The sequence below is a fragment of the Dromaius novaehollandiae genome, chromosome 10 (genome assembly GCF_036370855.1).
Source record: "Dromaius novaehollandiae isolate bDroNov1 chromosome 10, bDroNov1.hap1, whole genome shotgun sequence".
NCBI lineage: Eukaryota > Metazoa > Chordata > Aves > Casuariiformes > Dromaiidae > Dromaius > Dromaius novaehollandiae.
Window position 1 is genome coordinate 24,265,823 of NC_088107.1, and position 26,521 is coordinate 24,292,343.

Below are 26,521 nucleotides of genomic sequence, written 5' to 3' on the forward strand. Positions count from 1 at the left end.
GCACGGTTTGGGGCAGAGCGTGCCAGGTTACCCTTCCAGCCCCTTCACTAGCACCCGCAGCACCAGCAACCCCCGCAGCTCCTGCGCTGGCCCCCTTTAGCCAGCACACCCAAACCGGGGCATTCACCCACCCCGTCAGCAGCGTTGTGTCACACCTAAAGCAGCATTAACCAAAGCGTCTGTAGCGTTTAGCAACAGACAGCTACAGGAGTACTGATGTGCAGCCCACGCTCCTGTTAGTCTCTCTGCCTTCCACCCCTTGAAGGATGTCCACCACGGCATTTCAGACTCCCCGAAGCACAACGGCTGCAAAGTCACCTGCGTATCTCAAGACCCTTTGCTCTAGATGCTGCCCAGCGTAAACCTGCAACAGCACCGGGGGGTCCCGACAGGAATCTCACCCGGTGCCAACATTCCTCTTACCATCGCCGGCACTTCAGAATTACATTAAGAGACCTGCACAGGAATTTAATTTTGAAGTTTTCTACTGAGCACTGTCAGATAAATATTCTACACCACCCGCCTGTGGATCTACTGGCGCACAGCAAGGCTGTGCCATTACCTTTAATTAAATGGGCACAGGCAGTCCAAGGAAGAAACACTAAATAGTAGTCTAACCATCTTAAAAGTCGCCACTTGTCTCCCTATTAATTCTCACCCTGATCTTTTGCACAGCACTATCGCCAGGCTAATTAATCACAGGTGCAAGCTCAAGCATTAATTGCAACAATGAATCATTTTTTTGTCTGTGCCCAGCCATTTCTAGCCTATAGGAATGCAGCTACTCCCGTTACTTTCATAATTATTATAAATATAGAGCCAGCAACATGCACTGCATTTTGTAGGCATTAGAAAAGACATGGTATTTGGCCTGAAGCATTAACAATCTGCTGCATATTCAGGGGAGTGATGAATGTATTTCACCGACAGTCTGAAAATGTGTTTCCTGAACCATTTTAATACAGGCAACTGTATGAAGATGTTTGGTACGGCACAGCCTTTAGGAGCCCGGTATCTGCAGCTCTCCTGGTCAACATACTTCGTAGATCTTGGCCACTTGTGGCTTGCTGGGACTTCCAAGGCACACTGCAGTCTCCAACTCACGCGCTGCCTCGCCTTTCTCTTCCCCACCGGAAAATGAGACAAGATGGGATGACTCTAGAGCACAGATGGTTGGGGGGAAAAAGCTCTGTAAGCTCTGCACCTCTGGGCTCACGTTCAGCTTGAGCGAGATCCACTGAAAGTCAGGATGTCTGGATGCAGCGAAGAGATGCTGTGGGCATTCGATGGCAAGGCGCGTGCTGGAGGCTCCCGGTACAGCTGGAGCTGTCAGGCAGACACTCCTGCATTTGACCCCAGTGAAGAGGCTGTTGGCTCCGGGGGCTCACAGGACAACAGTCGCTCTTCAGGACATAGGTCCTGCCTTGCCAGGGCGGGCAGAGGCGCAGTCAAGGGTCAGTGTGGGGAAGCTGGTGCTGCCGTAGCCTTTGTTGAAGGGACTTAGCACCCCGGTGCTAGGCAAGCCAGCACCTTCTCCTGGCACCGGCACAGAACGATGTAGGGACAGAAAGGTGTCTTCTGCAGAAGGAGCAAGAAAAACTGCTGACTGCACCATTCTGAGAGATTAGATTATAAACGTATTAAATGACTAACGTGCATTATGCGTCCTTCCCAAGCCAAACCACCTGCATACACAACGCGTGGGTATGATGTGGGGTTGACAGGTTCAGGCAAATGGCTCACGACTAATTTTCAGTGTCAGACTGGCAGAATGCACTCCAGAGGCTTTTGATGCTGGGGAAGAAGACAAAGCTATGAAAACCATGCTTTTTCAGAGAGAAAACAACAGCTAAAATTTGGACAGCTATAAAAACACAGTTTGTCATCCAAAATACAGTAAACATTTCTTTTCTGTGCCTAGCACAGAGGCTGGGGAGATGAAGAAGTAGCTGAAGGAGAACTCAAGGTGAGCGCCCGTTATTTACTGCTGCTGATGAATAAGCAAACCCTCATATTGTGTTTTCCTACAGGACAGCAAAAGCCCTGGCCTGCTTAACAGTCCGCTTGGTTGTTATTTTTTCCCCTCCTGGGGTGCGTTTTACATGCTGTTCCAGCGGAACGCGGTACCACTATTAATTGTTCGCAAACACAGAAAACACACGGCATTCTCCTTCACCACCACTGCAGGCAGAGCAGATTGAAAGGGGGAGCTGGAAAAGTCACCTGTGAAGACAGAGGTTTTGAGAACAATTCTGAGAATGTAAAAAAGATCCAAGGGGATTTGTTTTCTTTTTTTAATATGGTATACTTCCCTCTGCCTGTTCAAAAGCATTAGCTTGTTTGAACTTCCTAGGGAAGTGGGGAGCACTGAAGAGAAATTGGCAGGCTCCAGTCTGGCTCTGTTTCCTTATTATGAGAAAATACACTCTCCTCTCCTTGTCTAAGGGCACAAATTCTCCATCTCATATTGTGTTTGCACAGAAGCGTGAAATGTATCCTGAACACTGGTCTTCATCCACACTTCACAATGTGAGAACAACAAGGGCAGCGAGACATGGAATGAGAACGGGAACGCCACGAAAGCGGGGAAGTGGTGGCTGTATCGGTTCCAAGGCCTGGACTCGCTGGCTGCACTCACCATATCCATGGCATTTAAAAAGAAACCAGAGGCACGTATTTCCTCAGAGAAGCTCAGGGGCCCTGTTTTGTGCTGTTGTCCCTGTGGGACGCTCCCCCCTCCCTTTCCGTAAATGTTCCCCTGCTGCCACTGAATCACCAAATAATCTGGAGACCCGTGGGAAGAAAATTAAATGGTGGTTATCAGGCTGCCATGTTCTGCTCACTTTATTTGTTTTAAATGACCATGAAAGCAAAGGGGGAAAAAAGAAAACAGAAGTGGAAAGTTAATTGAGCTGCTGAAATGTCTTTAAAGGAGCATTATGGGCTGGATTAGCATGCCTCAGCTCCCACTGGCTGCATTTGCTCACATGAGCGGTCATCTGATCAGGCTGTACGGCTGGGACCCTTTCTCTAAACAGCCTGTATCTCTCGCTGTGGACTTGGAGCTGAGGATAACTGAAGATACCCAGCTCTGGTGACTTGACAGGGTGTTTGATATGATTGTATGCGCCAAAAATGGCCAGGAAAGGACCAGGCTGCAGGCACCGAATTTGGGTGAGGGCTGCAAGGGTTTGTGTCCTTGTTTAATGGTAAGGTTTGCTATTTCAAGGAGAGCAGCCAAGACCAGGAGGGGAGCTGGCCCTCTCCTCCTTTACAGTGGGACGTGGTCTGGGGAGAACTCTCTGGGCAGGGGAACCTGAAGTGGTGCCAGAGCCCGGCTGGGGCAAGGAAGCAGCTGCCCCCATCTGCCCCAGCTACTGTGTCCCCGACACTCTGCCACCCACCAGCTCCACTTGCGGGCAGGAGGAAGGGGGAGCCCGCGCTGCTCTCCCCATGGGCATGGAAGTGCCAGGCCCCTCAGGCACCGTCACTCCAGGTGACAAAGCCACTCGCAGCCACAGAGCAGCCTTGCCAGCTGCTGCCCCGGAGCAGGGGTGCGGGAAGAGACCTTACAGGGGCTGCGGAGCCCCAAGAGGATCTGTGGGCAGAAGAGAACGTGTCGGAGCAACCGGAGAGACCGGCGTGTGACAGGGACAGAGGGGAACTTCACATGGAGGCAGGAGGAGAGTCACACAGAGCAAAAAGGCAAAAATGTGCAGAGAAGACTGTGGCAGAGAAGAGGGAGGAACTGCCCTGACCTACTGCACGGAGCTGGAATCTCAGTGATAGGGAGCAAAGAAAACCCGAGATGTGGAAAGGCAGGTACCACAATTCAGCGCAAACCAAGCCACCCACACCTAAGGGAGAAATCTGGGCGCGACTGTGTGGGAAAAGGGGGCTCAAGTGAGCCGCTGTGGGAGCCCAGGGATCTGACGGGGAACCTGTCGGACCTGCTGGAGCTGCTGCACATGGGCTAGTCTTCGGGTGGAACAGAACTTGCCTCTGGCTTGTTACACCTGAATTTTATTATTAGCCCAATACACACTGAAGTACATAAAAATATGTTTCTCTCCTTCTAGTCAATCTTCTGCTAGATCTCAAAATCCTTCAACTTGCAGGAAATTCTATCAGAAATCCTTCAGGAAGGAGCCCTGCATTTTTATGCATAGAGTCTGTGTCCTGTACAAATCCAAACAAATGCACATGGGAGAAGGGAGAGCTTAGCTCTTCTTTGCACACACTGCCCTGCCACGTGCAGTCTTGTTAGACTAGCCAGGGACTACATATGGTCCACAGCCCCTTTCTGAGTCATTCATCAAATTTCCTCCCCATACAGTGGCCTAGTCCAGTCCTAAGAAAGGATGCAATGCCTCATTATCAGCTCTACAGGACACCCTGCCCCCTGATCAGCTCCTGCCTGTCCCTACACTCGATGCCCCACATGCCTTCTCAGGTGTCTTCCAACCACGGCCAAAACCACACTGCTGAATATTAGCAGCACCTCTTCAAGGGGATGCCGGAGGCCTCTTTCCCAGTCATCCCATCTCTGCTACAGTTGTGGCTGCCTGATGGTGAAGCCTCCTGGCTGTTTAATTCCCCATTAATTAGTGCTGCCACAGGACTGACAGCTAACCTGTAGGGGAAAGTGAAATGGTGGAAGCTCAGGGGTGGATATAAAGCACTGCAGTGGTACAGTATTACTCTCAGTGTGGACGCTTATGGCAGACTGGACATGGGCTTTTATAACAGCACAACTGTTACAGCTTAAATGTTCCTGGACCAGGACACCAGCACAACCAGGAACAGCTGGCTTGAAATGAGCCCTGAGGTTCATTTTTCTTTAATTATTTTAAAGGAGGGAGGAACAAAAATAGGAAGAGTCTCCAGCATCTGCCATTGCTCTCAGGAACACTAGAGATGGACAAATTTTCCCCAGCACTTGTATCTCCTGCAAGCCTGACAGGGACCTCTAACACAGTCATCACATTCACATCTCCAGGGCAGCTCCCGTGCCCCTGGTGCTCTGGAACGCAGGCCGGCAGCGAGGGTGAGGCAGGTCCTCCTTCAGCTTGGAAAGATAATTAAAAGAGCAAGCAGGGACGGGAGGGGGATGGAGACCTTCCCTCAGCACCTCCTGCTCCACTAGTTCTCACCAGGTCAGCACTTTCTGGGAAATGCTGTATTGCCAAATGTTGATTGGGCACCTGACAGGTGATGAATAAAGTCGATAAAGTTCTTATTTGTGGCTATAAAAAATAATAATGAAAACCAGGGAGAGATGGGGGATGGGCTGCCCTAAGTTTTCCCCGGTTGCACAGAGCTGCATGTAGAAGAAGCTACCTTGAGTTGCCTTCCCTTCATGCTTTCTCCTGCCTGCATGCCATGAGCAATGGGCCTGAAATGAAGCAGCTGGATATTTGTATATAGCCAGAGATGTTCCTTGCTTCCTGTCAAAGGCACTCTGTTTTTTTCTTCATGACCTTTTCCCATTGGCGGTGCCAATCTCCCCAGCCATAACCTTCTTTCAGAGTCTCCTGTACAGAGCCAATGTCACCATGAGTTCAGGACTCAAAGCCCAGGCTGGCTGCAACCCTGAGCAACTCAAATGTCTCTGCGAAGGCCAAGTCACCTTCTTTTAATGATGACTGTTCTGCCTCTAGCTGTGCAAGTAAGAGCTCCTGTTACCATGTCAAATGCTGTCCTGCTTCCTCCTACCCCTGTCCCCAGAGGCACAAACACACCTGTGCTTTCAGGTCCCATGTAGCTAAAGATCAAGTTCTGTATGTCAACTTTTTCTTTCGTGCTCTGCTGTACCAGCCTGGGGATATTTGGCGGAGGCCCTCTGAGCAGTTCTGAGACTTTGAGGCATTATTTCTTTAAAACAATTTGCTACACAGTCACTGTCAGAGCAGCTGCCTTTGTCCTAGAAAGCGCTGCAAAAGGTGGGGATTCCTATCACACCACCACCTCCCAAAGTCAGGTGGAAGTGGCTCTGAGTCTAGTTTTAGAGGAGGATATTTAAAAACAAATTCCTGGGTTTGCAACCCTCACAATCTAGGATCTAAGCAAGCTCCAGGATTGCATCCATTAGAGGTCCTGAGCAACCCACAGCACTTGAGGGAAGGCAAAGATGGCCTTCTGCCATAACAGTGCCTTCCCCCTTTAGAGCTGTTATAAAGACTGAAAACCTCTTAGTGCCAGGGCCTGCACTGCTGTGCTGGGAACGCTGGTACCCACCTGCAGTCACCTTGACCAGCTCTGGAGAAGTTCGCAGACCTAGCTTCCTCCATGGCAATCACAGCAGGAGCTACTGTCAGCCCTGTTCCCCACGGAGACCCAGGTTGGTAACTGAGAGTGGCTGCACACTGCCCTCTCCTCTGGAAAAAAAACCATTCAAAATGCCTATTAACAGTATGTTCTACACGGTGGGCACCACCACAGACAGAATGTCCAGCATGGCTCTCACTTCCTCTGCCCATGATGGGAGGAAGCAAAGTTGCATTATTGCAGTGGATTTCAACCCACAAGCTAGTTACCAGACATGTCATAAAGCCACCAACAAAAATTCATGAGAAACGATAACGCCTTCAGTCCAGAAACTGCTGCATTCTGCATAGGGAAACCTCCTGCTGGACCTCTGAGGGCCAAAGAAGAGTTAATTGCTGATCTACAAGCCAGCAAGTTGCCTAGATACCACAGGGCATGATGTGGTTACACTTGTGCAAACAACCTGGCACCAAGCAGTGACGCACACACCTGTGCATTTAACATTTCTATTTTCCCAAGCCTTAACCTCAGCTGTCGGCATAATGCACTGGGAATACGCATTTAAAGTGGAAAGCATTTCTGGAAAACGGGCTATTCTGCAAAGGCATTCTACTAGATGTTCCAGTAGCCACAATTCAAGAAAGGTAGAGCAATATTACACTGGGCAAAACTATCCTGGATAAAAGAAGAGTGAAAATCCTCTTCCAGTTTTATTCACTGTTTTTTATCAACAATCTAAATGATGCTACAATAATCCTTGTTGTGGCAAAGTCTGCAGATGCCAACAAGATTGGTGGAAGGAAAACAACAAGCAGGACTGGACTACCAATATACAGTGATCTAAAGTAACTGCGAATTGGCCACACTCCAATCAAACATGATTTAAGAAGTCAAATGCAAGGTAAGACATCCGAAACCAGAAAGGCAGGTTACACTCACAGGATGCTGCCTTGGGAAGCAGCTGCTTTGGAAAGGACTTAGAGGACATGACAGATCTGCCTTAGCCCTTGCTGCAGCGCAAACTGCCATAAGGAGACTCCTCCAGTCTCTCAGTGTTTAAAACGGGGAATCACAAACCCAAGCAGGAAGCGTTCCTTCTTCTGGACACAGCACCAGCGACAAAATGCTGGAAAACCGTGTCCAATCTATGCTCCTTCCTCCAAAAGAAAGAAGAAATACAGAAGGGATGCCGGCAGAGCCAAAAAGGCGCTGGGGAACAGAAGCAGGCCAGCACGCTGCGGAAGGAGCCCAGGCCCGTCAGCTTATCAAAGAGGTGACTGAGAAGGGATCTGATTACTGCTACAGGCACTTACGTGGTGGAAGGAGGCTTTCAGGTATCGTGATCCCTCTTTTGAGACAATCGCAAAAGCCAGAAACTAAAAATTTAGCCTTGAAATAAAACATAATGAAACAGCAGTGAAGGCCATTCAGTACTGGAAGAGCTTGCCAGGGAACTAGGTGAAATTATGAGCTTAGCTGTTTTTCAGAGGACACTCTTTAATTCACCTTCTGGGAGAAATTATATAGCCCTTCATATACAGGAGGTCAGACTAAACACGGCTGTCATAATCCCTGCTGCTCCTAGAGCGTAGTTCTTGCACAAATGGGGACTGCAATGGGCCGTAACGAGCACACCACCGGGAACCGCCAGCAAGTGCTTCCTGTGCTCTTTGGCACGGTGTAGGGGCAACCAGATCTTGAAGAAATACCGACCTATTGCCAGATGTGATGCTGTCCTCTCTGCAAGCACAGCACATCGCTTATAAACGTTGTTCACATTTCCATCTGATCAAACTGTCTGCCAACACCGAGTGCAGTTTACGAGTACCCTTATGGAAAAAGCTTTCGAATGCAACCTCAGTAACAGAAGATTGCAGCAGTTTCTGGAGCTTTCAGAATTAAATCAGACAAAGTGTCACTCTGGAGGGACACTTGTCCTAAAATCGTGCAGTGAGAGAAGGTGCTTATAGAAGAGGCTCCCTGTATCTAGGTGCCAAGCAGCTGGCCCAGACTGGATGCTTTCCATTTCATGCCTAGGTAAAAGTTGAAATGTTTGCATTGTTTGCAGCAGGCATTTCTTTGTGAGTACCTGGAGGAATGGAGGAAGCATTGTGCAAAGACTCAGGCAGCCTGAAAGACTTTTCTTAGCTGCCCTGAACCCCAGGCTACGCTCTGGAGGATACTTTCACTGCTTAAGCCTTACATACTGTAAGTTATATGACTGTCTTTTCCCAAATTAAGCAAACACAGACTCCCTCCTGCAGAGCTGAAAATCTCAGTATCAGTTTCTCCAGTCCTCACCAAATCCTCAACAGTGCGGCTCTGGAGAAAATGCATAAAGAACCCCTGTCTGCTCCTAGTTATAGCTGGGGAGCTCTACAGATGTCAGTGAGGTTTCAGGGTGTAACAGAGCAGAAACCAGCTCAGCATGCTCATCTTCTCAAGCTAAGTCTGTCCTTCTGTTTCGATAGATTAGCTCCTCGCTGCATTTCCCCTTGCACAGCGATGCCAGCCTGGCCACGGCAACAGCGAGCAGAGAACAGCGGGAGGCCCCGCTTCATCCAGCATCAGCTCCCAGATCCCTAACAGTGGCGGCTTTTGTTCTCCGGGAGCCTGTCTGATCTCTCCAGCCCTGTCTTACCGCATGCTACATTCCTCCTCCAGGGCCCCCTCCTGAAATAACTTTGTAAAACAGTGTATTACTTTTTTATTTCAAATCCAGACCTGGCATCCGAGCAAAAATAAAAAGTGATCAGTCATCTCACTGAGGCAGAAGGGTCTCTCCACAGTTTTGTGAAATTTCTTATAGTCTTTTCTCCACCTCTCTCTTGGTTTTGTGGGCTGAACTATCAGAAGTGGAAATTCATCTGTCTTCTATTTGAATATACAGGGAATACATAGAGTTGGGCAGTGTGATATAAGGATGATATTCTCTAGAAAAAAAAATGAATGCATTGCAGATGATAAACAATAATCTGATAAAGTTAATCTTACCTGTACATTCCCCTGCCAAACTGAGGCTGGAAACTTATGTCACATCTACTGGGTGAACTGTACTTCTGACCACTCTCATTTCACACTGTGGCCCCACACAGCACATCATCTCTTCGACCCTAAACCCAAAGCCATCAGTTGGTGTCAGGCGACTCTTCTACTTGTAGACTGGATCTCAGGCTGAGTGAGTATCAGGTGCAAGTTCCCTCAGCAGATCTGAAATCTATCCAGACAGTGCCATCCCTTCCCTCCGGGGCCATGGTGATGCTAATCACAAAACGAGCAACTTCCTGAATGCAAAGTAGTCCTTCCCTAGAACAAAAGCATTTCAGAGTGAATACGTTTTAGAAACAATAAAACAGGCTGTGCATGTTCACATTAACTTTGTTAGCTGTTTCTGGGAATGAGGAGCTGGTTTGACTGGCTCTCTGCAGACTCTTCTACAGCTGTATCGACATTTGTGTTGTATTCTGGAGTAGAACAGCCCTTCTAGAGTCCTTCCTGACCATCTCCACTTCCTGCACTTAGGTCCACACTGCAGAACTGGATCCCTTTCAGATCAACCTAATTGAACAGATGAGCTCCAGAATCTCAGCTAACATGCTGCAGCTGCTATTGGGTGTTCCAAGCCCTGGGTCACATTAGAGCTTTCCCAAGCAAATCCCCCAAGATGCATACAGCAGACCAGCACAAAACGTTTCACCCTCCAGATCTGCTCCTATTGCACCTTGCTGCTTGCTAGTGCAGATATAACCACTATGAAGCCCCTCTCTGCTTATCTCCTTGCAAGACTTCATGATGCTTCCTGGACAGCCCTTTGCAATATACAGCCTCTTTGCAGGAATCAACTAAACTTTTCACCTACTCCACATTCTGGTTTAGCTAAAAAAGGTCTCCTCTGGCAGGAGACAGAAGACAGTATACTTGGAGCTAGCAGCTTATCCTGCTGTCCTGCAAGTGTGTCCTTACAGGTCTTTCCCTGGAAGTCATGGTGCTACCTTTATGTGGCTGAATTTGCTTAAGTCATACAACTCACGTTCTGTGCTTGCCTGTGCAAATTGGATCTGTGCAGCCCCACCAGCCGTTCTCACAGCCCCCGGCAACAACATCCCCTCACTGACCCGATCCACTCACAGCCCTGGGTTTGCTACGTCTACGCATTCATAATCTTGTAACACGTAAGCTTCACATTAGTCACCCTCTCTCTTCAACTGAAAAAGCAGAAACTTCCCTCGCCTGAGGTAGTGGAGAATTTGCCATATTCTTTGTCCTCTACCAGGGAGCCACCTCCAGAAAGCAACTTCACATCCAGTGTCAGTAGGTTACGGCTTGCCCAGAACTCACGAGAGCCGGCGCCCAACAGCCTTGGAGGGCTTCAGCAAGAGCTGCTAATGCACGGAGCAGGCTCCTGCTTCACAGGGAGAGGCAGAGTAGCTCAGGGACCTGAGAGACCAAGCTGAGGGGCACATGAGAAGGCTGGATGTTTCCTCCGTGCAGGACTCCCTATGCTTGACCCGGCAAACACCAGGGCTTCTCTAACTCACTGGGTGGTGGGGTAGCGCCCTGAATAAGGAGAAGCCGGGGCTCAGTTCCAGGTAGGAATTCATGTGTTCCCGTGCTGGAGGCACTGAAGGGATCAGAAGGGCAGGTAAATCCCCCTGAAGAAATGGTCTGCCAGGATCATTACGGAATAATAATTATTTCTGCATCTGATAAGAATTATTGTCGCATTACCTTCCTGCTACAGCCTTTTCTTAGCTGTTGTGTATATGACTAAATTCTCTGTAACATCATTTCTGGTATGTTACCTGAAACGCTCAGATGACAGCTTCTGTAAGACATACTAATTCACTAGTTATTTTCCAATTACCAGGTAGCTGTGGTGTGATGAGTAATCTTGTACAGAGGGAGGGAATCTTAATTTGACTGCCCTTAAAGCAGGTTACTGTGATTTCTAATGAGTGTCAAACAACAGGAAATCCTAACCAAGCGAAAAGAAAGGTAACTGGCTAATGTCATGTCTAATTTCCCTAAACAATGGTATCATTAAAGTCTCCTGCTATGGTTAATTTTGAACTGGCAGTGAGAATGAGCTCTGCCTAATACATGGGGATTTCATATCTCTTCTTTGGTCCTATCTTTGATTTATTCAAGAGATCTACTTTGTGGCTTATATTTTAAAATTTTTGCCCTTCTGCTAATGGTAACAGAGGTATGAAGACTTCTAGGCAGCTTCTCAGTGGCAGAGAAATCAGGAACATGGCATCTGCATCTATTTTAGGTGCGGTTGGTCACCTTTACACATCTACACTAGCTCTGAAATGCATGTGACCAGCTACCCCAAAAGATTGCTCCTATTGCAGAAACCCTAATCCAAAAGCATCATTCTGCTCCCAGAAGTGAATGTTGCCTCAGAGGCTGATTTCAGTCAGAGACCAAAATAGAGGAAAAATACTCTCTTGCTGTTTTCACTGTTCCCTCCACGCAGAATCTCATGTGACAAATCAGCTGCTAGTTTCAGTGCGTCTTCCAAAGACTGAACATTTGTTCGCAGGGTAGCAGAAAGAAGCGTGTGTGTAACACTGTCACTGGAGTAGCACAGTCATCACATTACTCTTAAAAATTGGTAGAAATGGCTGGAAGGTATTGAGCGTTGTCTGCTGGACAGCTCAGCTGTCTTGCACTTGATGGGAACAGTGTAGCATCCTGAGAAAAAGGAAATGACTTTCTTGCCTAGGCCGGCAAGATGCTGCCTAGAGGCTGGGTAATGAGGAGCACCTAAAATCAGAAACCTACATGGACATGCAGTTCAGCAGCTGAGATGATGGCTGTGACAGGAACAGCACTTATAAAGCTAAAAATGCCTGGGATATGGCTACTCTCAACATTACTGTGTGTTATAATGAGGTAGGAACTGAGTGTAGCATCCGTTCACAGTTACCTCTGTGTGCGAACACATTTGCACTAGAACAAGAATGTTTTGCTCCTGCTCAGTTCCCCCTCCTTCCAGAGGCACTCCAGGAGACCAGGAACAGCTCTGCACTTAGGCAAGCCCTTACTGTTCTCTCAGACATAACTGCTACATCAGCTACAAACAGAATATATAATATTTTATATACTAGAATAAAACACAGCCACCCCCAGTACTTCTCTATCAAACTCTGCTGTGCAAATGTTCACGGTGAATGACTCACTCACTTAAGGACTTGCTAAATGAAAAACGAAGGAAAAATCTGCTAGTTCTCTCCTCCTGCTGCTCGTTCCCCTCTCCCCCCACCTACACCACACCTTAACACACAGACCTCCCACCTCCACTGGAGAGGCTCAACGGTTTGTACTCCAGTGCTCCACTGCAGGTCCTGTAGTGGTCATGGAAGGATTTTTGGTCCAGTCAGGATCATAGTGTACTTTTGAGTCTATTTACATAATTTGGCAGGATTATATTGCCCAAAAGCAATTTCTCTCCAAAGAAAGACCACTAAGTCTTCCCTGATCCCTTTAGCTTTGTATCAGCTGCAGATTTCATGATTCTGTATGCTGCAGTGTTGCGTACATTAAAAAAGAGCCCCAGAAGAGGATCCCGCAAGACTCCACCTCTCAGTCACTTCCTCACTGACGCTCACCTTTAACTCCAAGTCATGACTCTGTCTTTTTGCCAGCATTTTATCCTTTTCAATAATGGATTATTTTAACCTACATTTAGGGAGTTTGTACTGTAATCCATCATGCGAAATTTTGTTAAAATCTTCTGGAAAACCAGATAGATCTATGCTATCTAGACTGATAGTTATTTCATTAGCATAAGTGATCAAATTAGTCTGACATGATTTACTTGCAATATATCCACGCTGACTCACTCCTACTACAGTAAATTTATTCTTTCCAAAAAACAGCTTCAAACTAGCTGTAAATGAAGGCCACCGAAAAGATTTCCTAAGAACAATGTTAGTCTTGTGTCTTTGCCTCCTGTGACTATTTGTGTTGTGATGGAGCGTACACATATTCACATCATTTTGGGAATGGGCCAGATTAAGAGAGAGCCAGAGGGTACAATTACAATTGGAGGTACCAAAGAATTCTCTCTCCAGAGAGAGCTGCTACAGTCAAGGGCACTTGACTCCTTTCACAGAGAGCCACAGCTGAAGGAATTAAGTCTGGCATGAGGCACTCAAAACAGGATTTCATCTGATCTGATCTTCCATGGACCTTGACGAAGCACCTTGTGTAAGACAGAGTGCTGAGCAGGAACACCAGTAAGGTCTGCCTTGGTAGCTCACAACCACGGCATCACCTTCTACATCTAATCCATCTACATCTAATCCAGCTGCAGAGGTCCAAAAACTAAGAGCACCCAGCTCAGCCACGAAAGCACATGGAGCATGTTCATTAGTCTCCGAGAAATTCATGGAGATCCCTGGGAAAGATGGGCTTTTGCCTCAGCATAACATTTTGCCTGCTCCCACCCAGAAAATATCTAGTCTTGAAGCAACTGGAAAAAACCTCAGGTCTTGGTTTTGCAGATATCCAGAGTGAATTTCCAGAGAGGAAACAATCTAAGCAGGATCAGCTCTACCTATGTTTCTATTGACAGGTATTTCTCTAACCTGTCCTTAGAAATATGCTTCCTGGGCAAGCTATTGCATGGTCAAACTATCCTCATTGCAAGAAGAATTTCCTAACGTCTAACCTAAATTTTTCCCACTGCAATTCATTATTTCTTGTCCTATCCCTGCCTGACAGGACAGTCAGGTCCAATTAATTTGTTTATGAAGACCGGGCAGAAAGACCTGTTGTTCTTCCCTCGGGGCAAGTGAGAATTTTCTCTCAAACTGAAACCTCCATTTCCCTTGCTGCACTGTCTGATTGTGACCTGCAGACTAGAGAGACATTACTGTCATGTTGCAGGCTCTTTCTGTGCTGAAACAGGGCTTTTTCAGGATTTGCTTCTTTGGTTTCTTTGGTAGGAAACATTTCCTTGCAGTAACTGAGCTGAAGTGCAGAGAACTGAAGTCCACTGATACATTCGGTCAGCATATGTTTCCTCTTCTTTTTCTCAAACCCGTCTGCCCCAGCCCTTCGCTGTCGGTTACCTCCTTCCTCCAGGTACTCCCCTCCTGAGCTGAACAGATGCTCAGGAGGTCTCTTCACTTCTCCTGGGTATAAAAAGATTGCTTCTTCAGTTTCTTTATCCATCCTGATGCCTTGTAGATAATAACATCCTTCCATTTAGGGTTTGCCCACACCTGAGTGGTGACAATCCCAAGTAACCACCAAAGCACCAAAGGATTCCTGCAGCCGCAGTGCACAGGACACTGCGCTGGGGGCCCGGGGTGTAACACTACCTCTGCCACTGGCCCCTCGTGCCGCCTCAGGCAAGTCTCCTTCCCCTTGCAGCCTGCTTCCACTTCCCCCTCTGGTCTGTCTTGTATGTTTAAATCCTGAACTCTCCAGAGGAGAGACCTGCCCATGTCCTTCCCAGCATGCTCTGTGCAAAGATATCTCAATCCACTTCACAGGGAAAGGTAAGAACCACTTTACTTTTGTTAAAGGAGAGAATTTTCTCTCATTTTGCTGTTGGCTAAACATTCTGTAGCGATTCTATGTGCAGGATTTAAAGACTGCAGATGAGATGACTTGGGAGCTTGATGCATAATGCCTGCAAGTTTTTTTTGCCAAGGGAAGCATTCTTGTATAGAAGGATGCTTATGAAGGTCTACTCTGCAGGCAGGCTATTAGGTAGTCTGTCTGTTACCAACTGAATCATTAAATTACATTTTTAATTTTGAGTGTTCTTAAATGCAGCAAAGCTGTGTGCAACATCCTGCTGTGGGCAAGGTGAGTCAAGTGGTTATTAAATGGTCACAGTTAAAAGGCAGAACAAAGGTCCAGTCATTAAAGCAAACACACAAAACCAAGCCTCTTTCACTATATAGTAATCTTCTGTAAGGCTTCCCAATGGTTGGCATTGTAAAATAATATAGCCAGAGATTATATATTTTTTTCCTCCCACATATACTTTCATTTTGTTTCTTGGGGAAAGAACTTCTCAAGCTCTTTGGGATTTGCCTATTGTGTTTAAAACTAAATAAAGTTAACTGTGACAGTCACTGAAGTCACTTGTGCTTTCACACAGGTGTTCCAAGCCTGCTGGGTTGGATCGGCTAATCAAGGAGGTAAGATGTATCCTTGGGGAAGAACAGGTACTAGTTAGGCTTTATCCCTAAGTAGCCGGTGGCCTTGATTCGGCAAAATTCTCAAGTGTGCGACTAAAGCCAAAGCACATACTCAGGCATCATTGACTTCGAAAGGTTTTAAGCACGTATTTAATTAAGCAGAGGCTTTGATAACTTGGGACCTTAGTCAAATCTATGGACCTCTAGGAAACCAGAAGATACCGAGTATGTTCACGGTCTGTCTCCGAGCACAGGATATACATGACATGACATGTAAACCCCTTACTTAGCACATAATCTGTAGACTACAAGGAAATCTTAGTCTCTTCTCGATCAGCACCATCAAAGTCATGACAGTACTACAGAGACTGTTCTCCTTTAATTACATGTGATCACTGAAACTAACCACGTACTGCATAATTAGTGAGAAAAATGAATTATTTAAGTAACTTGCATTTAACAAATAGTACTGCCATTCTGATTGCAAGTCAGTATTCATTTAACACAAAAAGATATTCCTTGTAACAGATTTTCCTGCTTCTAAGATGTTGCAAATTTCAGCGTTTTTCCAGGATTTTCAAATATTAAGTCTTACATTCTCATGTGTCAGGAGCTACAAGGTGGTAGTTTATCAGAGAGTTTGATTTCTGAGCAGCTTCCTAGCTGGATTAAGCACAGTTATGTCCTGCTGTGAATGGAGAAAAACAAAAAAAGGGGGGGAAAATGATAGGTTTTCTCTCATTTGACAGAGATCTTGCTTTTCCCTCTCTTTTTCCTTGTACATTTTCATAGTTTTGCAGACAGGTAATTACATGTCTGATGTGAAGACCAGCTCTCATAGTTCATGCTTCAGAGCTGGCAGGATTTAGTTGCAATTTTATCACAGTAATCACAGACTCAGTAGAAACCTAGCTGGGATGCAGCTGGGATGGAGGAGGAAGAAGAGCTCACTTGACCACTATACCAAGAGTTATCAGTGGAAGACCTGGAATCAGGCACTGAGTTATTGCTCTTATCTTTAGCCTCATCTCTAGGCATGGGACAGAGAGACCCAACACAAAGCAGAACTGAGCTGATAAGTTCAAATAACACAGGACAGGGTTGCAGGACCATCCCAGCTCACTTGGCCGGTTAGCACGGCAGGTTAGCACACCTGGGCAGACCTGCACCCATGCCATTGAATCTGTTCTTTCAGAAAGGCTCATTAAGTGGGGTGAAGCTAGGCTGTCCTAGACTTGAGCCAGTTTTCTTACAGCCAGCTCACCATTTCAGCCCTGCAGTTCCTGGCGCTTCCATTCTGGTATTCGCAATGGCAGAGCCAGCTCAATCTGCCTCTCCTCCCTGTCCAGACATGCCCTTTGTCTCCCACGGTGCCTCAGAGCTACATTAGCTTGGACTAAAAAACTCAAACCAGCCCGTGGCTGGTACAGATGTGGGCAGGTGAGCACATGCCATCTGTGCAGAACAGGAGCGAGAAACATCTCTCTGAACTTAGGGCACTGTAGCCCACACAGGGGCCGTTTTGCAGCTTCCTCTGAAGCACCTGTGGATGGATTCTGCTGGGGAGATGAGGAGAGGACACTGGTTTAGAAGGACTATGCTGACAGTTTCATAAGGATGCTGGGGATAGCTCGGAGGCTCTGCTCCATTGTCGCTGGTGAGGAGGTCTGACCAACAGCTGTATGGCCAAAGACACATCCACCGCTGAGATCAGGTGTAAACAAACAAACGAGACAATGAGAGAAATAAGCAGAAGTGAAGTGAACAGGCATTTGGTTTAAAGGCAGCTTCCACTCACCAAGCACTCAATCTTGCTGAAACATCTTTACTGCATCACCAGCACTGCTCAGCAATGGTGGCACTGCACTGATGGGCCTGTAGTAGAAACAGACTGTTCTGCAAGATGTCAAGAAAAAGGAAAGAGCAAAAACAGTTGTGTTGCTTCTTCAGTGACAGAACAGCCAGCAGAGAAAACTTATATTCCTGGTTCAGAAACCGGTGCTAAAGATTGGATAAGAAATGGGTCCTGAAGTCACCATTACACACTTCCCCGTCTAAAACACAATTGTTCTCGAGACCGTCAGTCATTATTATTTCTACAGGGTTATGCCGGGTCCTGACAGCGTTGTGCCGGGTCCTGGTTGTTTGACCAGGACCTACACCTACAGAACAAACCAGTTAGAAACTGTCTGGGACAGAGAGCACCTAAGAAAACTTGTCCTCAGAAGAGCACAATGAGGAGACATGGAAAACTGGGCTGGACCCTTGAGAAGTCATCTCGTCCATCTGCTTATGAAAAGGTGGGGTCAATTCCTTCCTAACAGGCACATATCCAAAACAGCTCCTAACAAGCATCACCACTGGAGACTCTCCCTCTCCAGCCCAGGAAAACTGCTCATGACATTACTATTCTTAGCCCTTTCCCAATGTCTACCCTGAATCTCCCTTGCTCTAAGTTAAGTCCTTCTTGCCCTCCTACTGTCTTGGAGATGTGAAGAACTGATCATTCCCTCCCTCTTTGCCAGGGCATCACCAAGTGTCCTCTAAGTTGTCTTGTGACCAGACAGTCCCAGTTCCTTCAGCTGCATGCCAGGGGCAATGTTCCTGAGATTTCTGATCATTCTGGTGCTATTTCTGACTCTCTTTGATCGTGCACCTCTTGCGTTCTCACTGAGACTTCGCCCACACCGACCAAGCAGGGACTGTTTTATCTCTCTCACAGGTGTCATTTCCATTTTACAGGGGGTAAGACATGAAATAATCCAGTCCGAGATGTGAGAAAAGGATGCAAGAGCCCTGCCTCTGCTGTAACCACAAATCTATACCCGCTTGAAGAGTGACAATACAAAAATCACTTTGGCTGATAAGATAAAATCAGGAGCCTCACAACTGGATTGTGACGTTTGGTCACTTTAGCCGTACTGCTACTATACTATGCTGGTGCTATTGAACTCTCTTAGGCTGCCCGTTAGCAGCATGTCCCTTTCTAAAACTGCCAGAGCCTTTGTTCTTGTTGAGAATAGCTGCCCGCTTGTGCACACAGAGGCAGGAGAAGGTTGGCCACTGTGTGTTGCATTGTACTGTCAGGCTAAATAGAAACTGATGGGATAATAATTAATTGCAGTCTCCCTATAATAAAAGACAAGACAAAGCAAGATATATAAATAAAATCATCAAAGGAACTCACAGAATAGGAGCTGTGTCTGCATTTTGTGGGCAATTTACAAGCCAAAGGAAGGCTGGGAACCCAAGGACTGAAAAGCCATAAAAATCTGTGGAGCCTTCACAAAACCGTGACAACGTCTCACTGATCTGTCTTGTTACCAGGCAGAGGTATAAATTCCCTCAACACCTTTGTTGTTTAAGGAGCTGGAAAGGGAAGGGAAAAAAGGCTTGAAGTGGGAGTGACCCCAAGCTCACTCAGACCCGAACAGCGGGGAGGTGCCCTCAGAGAGGAGAGGAGACAGAAGGCACTGAGCTCAGCTCCGAGGGCAGCAGGCTGCCAGCAAGTGCCGCCAGACTGAAAATATGGTCTGCAGAGCCCTAGGCAGCCAGGAGTGCTTTAATGGAGAGATTTTTAACTCTCTTTGTACCAGGAGGTCTCCTTTCCCTATGACCTGGACAAAAGCAAACCCTGCCCTGACCTATAACTTGCTACACCCCAGATGCTTGTCCCTGCTCTCCAGCTGTTGTCACGACTGTCACCTTCCAGCTCAGAAAGAAATAGTGACAAGGCACAGAGAGACTTGAAAGAGCCCAGGCCACTCCTTTCCCAGCTGCCCCCCCACCTCACAGACAGCCGAAATCTGTAGACAAGGGTGGGAGAACAGAGAGGGGAACCTTCCTCCTACTCCCTTCTCCATAAGACCGTGCCACGGGGGTAAGGGACAGAGAGGAAAATGGATATAAAAGAGGACGGATATGAAGGGAGGGGAGGGAAAGACATCTGTCCTGGAATCAGCTCCTCAGTGTCATTTCTCTCATCACCTTGATTTTGCTCCCTGAGTACCCCATTCAAAGGTCTCTCTGGCAGTGCTAATGGGAGTGCCCACAGGTAGACAAATGCCCCAGCAGGAAGATACAAAGGCCAGGTTCATGTAAATGTTTTCTTCCACAGCTCCTATTTAATGCCTAATTCTCACTAAAGTCAGATAAACAGGTGCCTAAATATGTTCACAGCAACAGCCAGTTACATGACATACCCATCTGTTCAGCAGGCTGCCCTGCTCCCCAGCTCTGGGAGCATCTGATGCAACTCAACCTCAAGGGCAGAAGAACTGAAAGAAGAAAATTCTTTGGGTGCTTCCTTCTCACGTACAGATCAGCTGAGAAAGGAAGGAAAGGCTATTTTAGCAACCGGACCTCTCAGTGGAGGCCCAAAGGAACACTCCACACATCACCTATCACCATCTGCTGCGGCCAGAGAGCAGGTCATGCCCTAAATATCCTGTTTTACAAGTGATTTCAGATAATAAAGAAGCACATCCATGTTTTGGTCAGACTCCATGCTTCCTATGTGAGTCTATATAGCCCTTATGGACACCTGGGCCAAACCGCTGCTGGTACAAGCCCCTTCTACTGGGAAAACAGGCCATTATACATTCAGGTCATCTCCACATTGCCAGCAATCCCACCACAAAGATACAGAGACTTCCCTCATTCATCCCCTAATGTGACTGTAGACACTATGAAGAGAGAGAAAGCAATGAGGCACATCCTATGCCTCTACGGTAAAAGCTTTCCTTGGTAAGGGGGTACATGTCAGGGGAAAATGGGAAGCACAGATCCCAAATCCCAGCCCAAATCTGGGCTTTGCTTTGGCATGCTCTCCCTCACTTTTTAAAATTCTCCCTTCAGAAATTTATTCTCTGGTTAAATGAAGCCAAGGTAAAGAAACGGGAACTAATTAAAATGAACTGCTGTTTCACCATCTTCCCCCCAAAGGCAAACAAAATCTTCCTCCCAAATAGAACACATAAGCCCTCAGCTAAACAATAACTTCCTTAACGTATCTGGCAAAGCCTTTCTTCCACCCGCTACCTAAACAACGAACAAAGCAACCAAGAGGAAAAAGCCACCTCCCTTTCCCCATGCCTGCCTTACCAGAATTTTGCATGTCTGCATTACTGCTGCCAGTTGGGAAGCAGAACATCTCCTCCCACACGCAGCTTGTCGCACTCTCTGCCTTAATCAGGGCGGTGCGTTCCAGCGGGAGGTACCTTGACTTTGGCAAGAGCTGGGGACCTGGAGGACTGCAACCAGAGAGAAGGGACCGTTGCTGTCCTACAGATCACTGCTCACCTAGTGTCTCCTTGCAGACTAGGCTTGCTAGAAGAAGAGGTGGTACGGTCCTAGTTAGCACTGTAAGCAACAGTTACCGCCAGACTAGGAGCCTTGGTCTGCTAGGAGGGACTACAGCTTTTGCATTGCCTTGTGTACAAGCAGGAGGCTGGGCTGCTTGAGTTGTAGGGCCAGCTACAGCTTGACAGAAGATACTTGTCAATCTTTCTCTGTGGTCTAGCTGGCAAGGGGGAAAAGAGGGATTTGAGCCCGTGGAAAGCGAGGCAGGCTCTGCCTTCCCGGCAGTGCGGATGCTCCAAGGATCTGGGGGCACGCTGCTCAGCAATGCGGCACCCCCCACCCAGCTCAGTGGAACTAAAAACGGACAAATATTTTTCTCACCAAAAAATCAGGTCAGGGCGCCTGCCACCCTGCAGGTAGTCTTCACTTATTGTCTAAGTAGAGCACATCTCTGTCAGGCAGGAGAGCCAGAGCATAGCTAATGCACTGTGTAGGGGAGAGAAAGACAGTCAGTGAGTTAATGAATGTCCTTGACCTGAAGCAAGTTGGGAGCTGCAATGGAGAGTAGGAGAGCTGGAAAGTAACCAAATGTTTGTGGGGGCTGCCGCCAGATCTTCCCTCTAGCTTGCAATCAGTCCTGTGGGTAGGGAGAAGGGATGGCGGCTCCAATCCCCTGCCAAGGGAAGAGTGCACTGCAGGGCAAACAAGCAGAACAATCATGGCTAAGCTGCAGCTGCGCCAGCGCTAGCTAGCTGTGACTGCTTCTCGCAGCTTGTCACCCTCCCACTCCCCGAGATCGCCCTTGCTCACAGCTGCCAGCTGGGGTACGCTTGTGAAGGCACTCTAATCCAGTTCAGTCAAAATGAGCTGTCTTTCCCTATACTCTAAATGTGTAAAAATGTTTGCTTCTGTCTCCTCGTCCCTTAGGGGGAGGGAGAGATGTTTGTGGGCTACATCACCAATTAGCAGCCTTTGTGCTGCTCTGTTCTGGGCTGCACAAGGTCTTGCTTGGCTACAACTGTTAAGTTATAAGAAGCGTAAGACTGCTCTGTCTCACATTTCACATCCTACAATCCCCACAGATTTGTAGAAAACAGCCATAACCCAGCTTGCTCTTCATGTGCATCCCCAGTCCAGACCTTAGTCCAACTTGCCTTAGCCAATAAGGCCATTCTTACAGGGATTCATTTTGCACCCTTTAGGGCAGTCTTGTACTGCCAGATGGCACGAAGAAGCCACAGGGCAAAGACGTACCAGATCCATAGAGCAGCTGACACGGTAGCTGAGGAAGAAGGCTCTGACAAGCCTTATTCCCTCATCCCAGGCGCCCTCAAGGTTGAACTCAACCTGCAATTCATGAAACCCATCATGAAACTCAGAAGTGGGGAAGAGCAACACAAAGAAACGCTAGTGATGCATGGACAAGAACCAGCCCCATTTCCCCTTGCTGGCTGCTACACCACCAGCAGCTCGCTGCTCGCACGGGGCACAGGGCTCTGCTCCCGGCAGAAGCAGAGCTGGCGCTGGCAGGGACTGCGGGGAACTCACCAGTCCTGGTCTTCCACAGAACAACTGTATCTGCTCACTACAAAATCAGCATTCAGCCCAGCCTTGGCGCTTTGCTGCGCCAAATTACCACCAAAATGATCTGTGCAGTGTGCTCTCTGTCTTACGAGGGCACAGGCCCGGTCAGGGTCAGCTCTCCAGCTCTAGCACCAGCCACTTGTTACAGCAGTTAGCTAGGAAGCGAGCCACCTCACGCCCAGACACCTTTCCCCTGCGGTGAACAGAGCTGTGATCTCTGCAGGGAGGGTCCAAACTCCTGCTGAGGTGTACGCACGGACCCAGGGGCTCCCCTCGGCAAACAGCTCCATCCCTCCACGACGGCTGCAGTCGACCGGCCCGGCAGAACGGCCGAGCGGCAGACTGAGGCTGTGGAGTGTCGCGGGGCAGACTCTTGTGGCCACAGGACCCAGCGCTGTGAAGCTGACTCCCGTGGGAGGTCAGAACCCCCGACATCACGATGTCCAGAACAAGACGAGCACGTAGGCAGGGTTCACGGAAAGCCGTTTTACTTTGTGCGGTCGCATAACAGAAGCACGACCAGGGTTAGCTACCCGAGCTGCAGGAGGAGACCTGACATCAGAGGGGCAGTAACCTTTAGCTGAAATATGGTAACTTAAAAAAAAAAAAAGATTCTAAAGATGGAACAGATGCTCATCTGACTATACCTTCAGCTGCAAGATCTTCCCTTCCTCCTAATAGTTTTTTTACCTGCATCCAGGCAACGAGAACTACATTCACTGATAGAGTCATTACTAGATATGCTGCCACAACCTGCTTGAGATAATTCCTACTCACGGGCAGGAGAGAGGGAAAGCGACTGTCTTTGGAGCAGCTCCTGTTCAATTGCCTGGAAGGCGAGTCAACGCTGCAGTGCTCAGATCCGTTCCAGCAGCCAGACAGGAACAGGTCAGAGGGGACAGAGAGGATCTTGCTGTGTGAATATAGAGTTTAAAGAAAAATATTTCACACTGATCCCATTTAAAGCCCCTTGTCCAGAGGGAGCAGTAGGAACATGTCCAAAGAGAAGCTCTCTGTGTTATGATACCACCCCACAGCAGTATCCAGAGCGTGATTTGGTCCTAGGCCTAGAAACTACCCCAGTCTTTGCAGAGCAGTGGGGGAAGTGTGTGTGTATCTTCTCTACTCACCCTGAACACAGATCCCAGACTGCTACTCCTTTGATCTCTGCTGCTGGCTCACAGCCTCAGCAGAGTGATCAAGATATGGCCAGGACCTTGAACCTCGAACCTCCTGCACGTATTGTAGCTGAACCACCTTGCCTGCCATGCAACTTAGGAAACAAGACAGAGATTCTGCATGGGCGTGAGCATGCTCACACGCAGAACCAGAGGCAGCGTCAAGCCTTTTTATCAGTAAGCGATAACACCTGGACTTTGAGCATGTATTCAGATTAGTTTAGTAATTAGTAGTTAATACTCCTGGTGATAGGACGTGTGAAATGTAAGCAAGAGGCTCTTCTGATCTCCCTTCCTAGTGTTTTTGGATTCTGGACTATATGGCACGAGGAACCAAATGACTAAAACCACAGTATGCATGCTGCTCACGTCCTGTGAGGACTCTGCAGTCCCATATTTGTGCTTTGCACCCCAAGACCTGCTCTCTCCTTACAGGCTTGCTAGGTTATTGGGAGGGAAGCAGTCAGGGGGAAGACTCATGGATTTTAATCAAAACTAAGGCCACGTCAGGGATCCTGTTGGAGATGGCACACATGCACTCTTGTGAGGGTCCAGCCCACTCCAAGGGCTAGAGATACCTGTGCCTTGTGAGAAGCTGAAGAATAGGATAGGAGAATTGGAGGCATTCAGACTGCTTGGGATACAGGCACCACAGTGATAGGCTTGGGCAGATCAGATATCTCCAGCACATGGCACCCTAAGATACCGCTTCTCTGCTCCTCAGACAGGGATCCAGTTGTCTGGAATCTGTGGGCTTGAAGAGAAACCATGATCTAGAAGTAACTTCAGGGCTATCATTGCTGAGGGGGGGGCATCATGAGAAGTGTCTGTACAGCACATACCTTGCAGAACTTCCACATTCGTGCTGTGGGAAGACCTTTCTTTGAGAGTCCCACAGATGTACTGCAGACAGAGCTAACAGTGTCTACATGGACAAGGTTCCCTGTTCAGGTGTACCCCAGCTCTACAGTCTGATGACTCCCATCAAAGACAACAATCAGGAGAGAGGTTAACTTGACAGCCAAGTCACCAGGAAGGAGGCTGTGATCACCAAGCAGGACTGACCAAGAAAACACTTGAGAGAAGAGCTAGAGATTTATAGATCAGCAGGAGCTGACCTGTTTGCTCAGCAGGCAGTTTTCATGGTGCATGAACGTGCACCTGCAGACCCATCAAGGGAAGGAAGAGTAAGAGACAAAGCGTACAGGATGGCTGTGACAATCTAACCAAGCTGTACTGCTAACACTACTAGGAGAGAAATGCTGTACTGTGTAGTTTGTTTCGGCTGTGCTTTACTGTATGTGCCCCAGGAGGTAAACCAGACACCAGCAGCTCTCACTGCAGCAGGATTCTGGGAAGAGGAAACGCTCCATCCAACAGACCTTCCAGCATGCTGAGCTCCTGCAGACTGAATCAGGACTAAGCACATGCTTTAAAACTCTCCCTCTTACTGAGTTTTTACAGCACCTGAGGGGCTGCAGGCCTTATGTTAATGCCCCACATGACTTCCTGAGCTTTCTCCCCTTCACTCACGGCCTCACGTGATGCAAACACCTCCTGCCCCTTTCTACAACAGCATGCAGAGTGCACAGACAAAGCCATTTTCTGGAGCTCCCCCTTTCAGGCTGACCAGATTTACCTGCCACAGCCACGAAGCAGCTCACAGAGAGCAACAGCATCCTAAGAGGCTGTCCAAACGCAGGATGGCAGAGAGCTGCTATGCACTGAAGGGACTTGTGAGCTTAAACCTTATCTGCTTGCGATCTGCAAGCCCTGAGCTAGTACTTGCAGAGAGTTATGCTTGCAGCACAGCTCTGTTGTTTCTACAGTAGTTTCTCTGCTCTTTACAAGAGCTTTCATCCTTTGCAGAGGTTTTGTTCTATGGGCATTTGAGGTTTTCTTTCTCCTGCAAGTCTCTGCCATGCAGCCAGTCGCAGAAATCTCAGCTGCAGTGTGTCTCTGGTGCTCCAGAGTAAGCACGAAAACGACAGTACTTCCTGGCCATAGTCCTGTGAACTGGTTAAGGAGAACAGTCACATGCTCTGAACCAAGGGGAGCTCCCAACCTCACAGCCCTCTGGGGTGACAGAGATGGACAAACATTATCATGCCAGGGGCCAGATGCTCCGCATAGGAAATGGAGATTTCAGTGCCTGGGGATCACTCTAGTCCAACTGGGAACACCACACAAGTTAGGACATTAACAGAAGAGGCAATCTGTCAGTCCTGCACGCCAAACACGAGGTGTACCCAGTTGTCCCTCTCCTCCTCTCACCTGGCAAGGCTTAGGTGGCCCTTCCTGGTGGCGCTGTGCCACCCCCCTCTGAAGTTCCCCCACATCAGGCTGAGTTAGCACATCACATTCACGTGACGAGCACTTACCCTCCACAGCCCGAACAGTGAGTCTGCCCCACGTCACATGCCAGGGATACACCCAGCACATTGTGGTGCGGCCATATAGCCATGTGGAACAAAGTTGTGCGGAAGGAACTGGATTTCCCCCAGTAGTGGTGCCACGCTCAGATCCACAGGGACACAGGTACTCACTACACCCGAGAAAAGATTGAAGTTACGCTGAGCTACCTCTGTGGGTCTCAGTCAAACCTCTTCTTAGAGCTGAACATTGAGGTGACAGCCAGGGGTTGGCTTGACAGCTCCTCGCACATTGGGGGTCATGGCTCTAGCTCAGCAGGACTGTTTGTTCTCTGCCTTGATCTTCATCCCTTGACTGTACTGAAAGGAAGTTTGTCTGAGACAAACACGTATGGCACACAATATCAGCTTCAGAGCAAGCTGCAAGGAAACAGATTGAGTTCCCTAAGCAAACCAACAGCGAATCCATTCCTTGGTGGCTTCTCTTGTGGGACACTTCAAAGGCACTAAGCATCCACAATGCAGCTGCTGCCCTGGGGAAGGAGTCACTGAATACCCTCCATGAATGAGAAGTAAAAATTAAGCAGTTAGATTTGGCACATGCATTGCAATAAAGATCCCTGAATGCTCAGCTTCTTATTGAACCTAAGGC

At 48.0% G+C, this 26,521-nt stretch overlaps 1 long non-coding RNA gene across 2 annotated transcripts in view; it reads right to left on the minus strand.

The window, feature by feature from the left end:
* The window catches only part of LOC112992289 (uncharacterized), a 121,911-nt gene that overhangs the window by 28,164 nt on the left and 67,226 nt on the right, over positions 1-26,521 (minus strand). The window contains exons 9-11 of one of the 2 annotated variants that reach the window (XR_010390818.1): positions 9,262-9,573; positions 6,238-6,377; positions 1,040-2,223 (exon numbers count right to left, since the gene is read on the minus strand). This is a non-coding gene — a long non-coding RNA (uncharacterized LOC112992289). The remainder of the gene's footprint in view (positions 1-1,039; positions 2,224-6,237; positions 6,378-9,261; positions 9,574-26,521) is intronic. The other variant, XR_010390817.1, reaches the window with a different exon arrangement.